Genomic DNA, 5062 nt, shown 5'->3' with positions numbered 1-5062 from the left:
CGGCGGGGGCCGGGCGGAGCCGCGGGGCGGGGGCGGTGCGGCTCGGCCGCCCGCAGCCCAATCAGCGCCGCCCCGGCCCCGCCGCCCCGGTCCCGCCGCCCTTCCAGGGGGCCCCGCCGCCGCGGACGAGGGGAGCGCCCCACCGACCCGCGCCCGCCTCCGCCCAGGCCCAAACAGCCCCGCGCCCCCGGCCCGCGGCAGATGCACCCGCAATGAACGCTAAAGGGACACCCCCGCCCCCAGCCGTACCTCCCCCCGAAACGCCGAGGGAAGGGGGGGCTCCCCTGGAGCGCGGCGTTTCGGCCGGGAAAACCGTTCGGACTTTAAAAAATGACGTTGTGCCGTGTTTTGCTGTGAGGAATTAGGAATTATTGCTGTTACTGTTGCGCTTGGAGATTCATCGCGTTGTTATTCAAGCTCTGGCTGCAGTGAGGTTCCAGCGTAGCATCCGTAACCTCCGCTAAACCCAAAGCATTAGAGCTGAGGCTGCAATAAAACCAGAATTAAACCGAACCTTGTATGAACATCGATGCATCCAGCCACAGCAGCTTTAGTAATAATCATATTCAGGTGCACAAAATAGTCACAGGGAAAATCCTCTTTTGTGTCTTTCCAGTGAGTAAAAACTACTGAAGTTTTGGAACCAGATATTATTTTCTTTGCATATCCAGGGAAATGAAAAAGCAAGTGAGATTTTGTTGTGTTTTTTGTTGTGTTTTTTTTTTTCTTATTGGGACATTTTTCCCTTTTTTTTTTTTTTTTTAATCCTCATAACTAAATGGAGTGACGTGGTCGCTTGAAAGAAATAGAATAGAAACCCTACAGCTGTAAAAAAAAAAAAAAAAAAAAAAAAAATCAATGGGGCAAATTTCACTGTGTAGGGTACTAGGATCTCAGACTCATTCTGTTTTGGGCAACGGAGAGAAGGAAATTCGTGATGTGTTTCGCCTATGTCACAGTCTTGGAGGTCCTGTTCAGGCCGTGGAGTGGCACAGCTGAGATTTCTGATCGTAATCTGAAACGGAAATAGCTGCCATTTAGGAGACGTAACCGTTTCCACCATCGCATTTTACCTACCCGTAAAATGCAAATTTATCGCTAATTTCAATAGCTGTTTCGTCAGAGACTATGAGGAATGGGCTGATTAATAAATATACCCTAGAGATAAATTATCCCTTCGAATAAGGTTATCAGCGTTAAAATTGCAAAAGTACTTTCCAGACGTGAAAAATTAGCTATGTGACAAAAAGATAATTAATTAAAGAAAAAAATAAAACAGAAACGAAACGCCGTAGGAGCACTAACTCTTTCCACATTGGAAGAGATGGCAACTTGTCTGAGAAAAATTCGTCACTACGAAAAAAATTGCCCTGCAATTGCTGCCGCTCTGAATTGATAGGAGAGCAGAAAATGCTTAATGCCTGTCACCGACGAACAGTGCTGTGGAGTTAGTTTATCTTTACATTAAATCTGGGACATATTAACTGTTCCGTGGTCTAAAGTCAGCCTGCTCTGCCTTTCCAGCCGTGATTGAATCTGAAGGAAATCAGATGTGCGAGAGTGATCGAAACGTGCTAAGATAGAGGATCTTGCAGGAGTTTAAACGCCGTCGCGGTGGAGATGAGATCGATAGAGGAGAGGAAGGAAGGAAATGGATGCTATCTGTCCGAGGGCGCTCCCGCAGCCTCCTCTCCCGCCCACCCATCTCCGACGGTACCTTCCGCCGCCCCACTCCGCGCTCCCGCCGCCCGCTGCCGCCGGGCCACACACGCCACCGCCACCGGTGCGACGGCCCCGGCGAGGCCCGCGGGAGCAGGTACCGACCTCCGCCGCCGCGGCCCGGGAGGGGAGCGGAGGAGCGCGGGAGGAGGAGGGCGAACTCCGTGGCGGCGCGGCCCGGGTGCGAGCGACGTGGGGTGCGGGGGCTTTAGGGCGAGGCTGAGCTACTGGAGAAACTCGGCGCGGGCGCGGAGCGCGGGGCCGGCCCCGAGCGGCCGCCGGGACCTGCCGGCATGGGGGCGAATTGCTCGGCTCCTCCGCCGGGCTCTCCGCGGCGCAGCGCCGGCGGAGGGCGGCTGCTGCGCGCAGGCAGGGACGAGGACGAAGCGGCGGTGGTGCCGCGGAGGTTCCGTAGAAGCCTCTGGGCACGGGGTTGTTGATCCTGCCCGTTTTTTATTCTTTTCCCTCCCTCTAGAGCCAGCCGCCGCGCGTTCCCGCCGAGGAGACCCTGACCCCTTGCTCCGCACCGCTCCGCACCCCTCCGCGCCGCACAGCGGGGTGCGCGCAGCCTGCCCGCTCTACGGCGGATGGACAGATCGCCCGGATTGTTTTTATTTTTAGAGGAATGCCCATTGTTGTTGATTTTTTTTTTTACTCCTCCCTAGGTTTCTGTAGGTTGCTATGTGGCATGTTGTTTTCATTTCTTGACTTTTTGAAATAACTATTTGGATTTAAATTTATCGAACAACCTGTTATCCATATGTCTGTCCGATTAATTTTTTTATGGGATGATGAAAGAGAGAAGAATCTATATATATAGTGATCTGCTAATGGAATAATATATCTATCCAAAACACCTTTCTGGGGTTACTTTTATTTCCGGACTTTAAAACGCAGTCTGGGTTTTTAGGCAATTGGTGAGGCAGTGCTTATTTGATGTAGGAGAGTAACATATTTAGACTTCAGGGTAAAAAATGTATTCTTTTCCACCAAAAAGATATTCTCCTGTTCTCCCTTCGAAAATCTTGAGGGGCATTTACAGGAAGGTTATGGCCATGTTCTGCCATTCACAGTGGGATTTTTGCAAATCTTTCCGAACATTGAAGCCGGACGCCACCAGAGAGTAAAATATCCACAGGGTCCTTTTCCCTTCAAAGACATGGTTTTCTGTAACTACCCAGCAGGGATCCATAGAAGCGGTCACTAAGGAAAACATATTTATATCATTAGCTTCTTCTTCCCTCCACCACCCAAGTGAGCCTAATCGCTTCACCCTAAGGAGATGCGGCGTGTAAAACTGACAGCAAGGAGCTGACGGCGGCTAGTCAGTCAAACATTATCAACCCCTGAAAAAATTATACGCTCAGGTTAGAAAGTAGTCTGTAAACCCTTTTTCTGTACATCCCAAGTGCACCTTCGCCCTCGTCCCTCTCCCTTGCCCTTGCTTGCGGCTGAGCGTGTGTCGAGGGCCAATTAGCGCTTCCAGCTCTTCTATAACGGGGTGAACAGCAAGCCTAGAGAGACTGTCCCAGCGATACAGATGACCCTCAAAAGGGTTGAGGGAAGGTTAAGCATGGCTTAAATTTAAAAGAGGCGGGAAAGTCCCCTGGAGCCCTGACGTCCTTCTCCACCAGGGATCCTCCGGCCGGGTAGCTTTCCCCGCTGCCAGGTGGGCTGCAGCCCGAAGGAAGAGGTGGCACTAGGGAGACGGCAGGAACGGTCGTCCGGAGCGGTGGAGGGGCACTTTATTGGTTTCCGATGAGAACGGCCCAGCCCCTGCTCCCACTTGTGTGTCACCTTCCTCGGGCGCAAAACGAGCGCAGCTCACAGCGCGGGGAGCAGGCGATCCCGGCTGATCCCACGCCGGGCCCAGGCTCGCGGTGCCCCGGCGGCCGTGGGCAGCCCCCTGATATTCGTCCCGGGGTCTGTCCCGAACACACCGCCTCGTGCACCCGCCCGGACTTTAGCTTTGCGGCCAAGCCGGAGCGAGAGGGAGCCGGGTCGATTTCCCGACGCTTGAGATTCCCCGGGTTCAAACTACATAACTCGACTGCCGGGTCCCAAAACGAGCGGATGACGAGGCCGCTCTGTACGCAGCCTCCAGGACCACAGAGCATGCAGCATCCCGTCCTGTGCTCCTAGCTCAAGAGCCGAGAAAAGGGAACAGGGCTGAGGAAGAGAGGGGAAGCCCCCCGCGCTTTCATCGCGCACAGAGCCCTTTGTAACCTGGAGTGACCCAGCTTTAGGATGAACTGCGGGGAGCCTCGTTGCGGTTGTCGCCGGTCGCGCCGAAGCCAAGCCCAACCTGCGAGGAGCGTGGCCACGGCGGCCCTCAAACAGCCGCGGCGAGTGGGGTTAGGGGAGGGCTCATCGATACGGCGTGGCAAGTTTTGTTCCCGCTTTAGCACCGCGGGACGGCCGCGCACCGAAGGAGGCGAAGGGGTCCGGGCCAGCCCGCCGCGGCCGCCGACGGGACGCGCGGACCGCCGGCCGGCGCGGATCATCCCCCGCGCGGTGGGCACCGGCCTTTCCCCGTGCGCCCGCCGAGCCCCTCCGCCCGCCCGTCCTCACCGGGCACTACCCCCGCAGCCTCAGGTCTCGCTTTAAAACTTAGGGGAAAAAAATAGTCGCTCCCCTGCTGCGGTGTATAAATAAGATCAGCGTACGGAAATAAACGTTCAGCCAACCGACCGGCTTTCCGGACGGATGAAAATGCTGAGGAACGACATTAATGCATTGAAAACACAGTTTAAAGGCATCTGTGTTAAAATTATAAACATTCTGGTGACTGCGTTTTGTAGCGCTTGTATTACTATCTTAATTCCTAATTACACAGCCACGAGTATGAATGCTTTTTAAGGAAATCTCCATCCTTTAATACGCCGCTCCCACTTATATTTATTGTTCATTTCAGACAAATGATTTTTAAAAATAGCCTTTTCATTACTTCAGCCACAAAATAAGCATTTACAAACGTTAAATGAGGGTTGAAGAAACCTCTGGCTTTACTTTTTTATTGCTTTCTTATAAATTTAACTCATATTTTCATTATTGTCACAGAAAAAAAAAAAGAAAACGTGCATGGAATAAAATTAAATCAGGTAGTTTTAAATCACTGTAGTTTGGGGTAGAGTCACTAATTGGAAATATTTATGTTTTCGAAGCCGGGATTTCAGCAGTAAAAAGATAAGGTATATCCCCTTTTTATCATAACGTGGGTCTACGAGAACATTTATATCATACCATTGTAAGAAATGATGTGTAGTTAAACAACATTTTTTAAGCAGGGTTTGTGTCTTTTTATGGCAACCCTCGGTCTTTAGTCAGGGCTAGTTCTCATATT

The sequence above is a fragment of the Haemorhous mexicanus genome, chromosome 3 (genome assembly GCF_027477595.1).
Source record: "Haemorhous mexicanus isolate bHaeMex1 chromosome 3, bHaeMex1.pri, whole genome shotgun sequence".
Lineage (NCBI taxonomy): Eukaryota > Metazoa > Chordata > Aves > Passeriformes > Fringillidae > Haemorhous > Haemorhous mexicanus.
The sequence above is the reverse complement of the archived record's forward strand: the minus strand, read 5'-3'. Positions refer to the sequence as shown.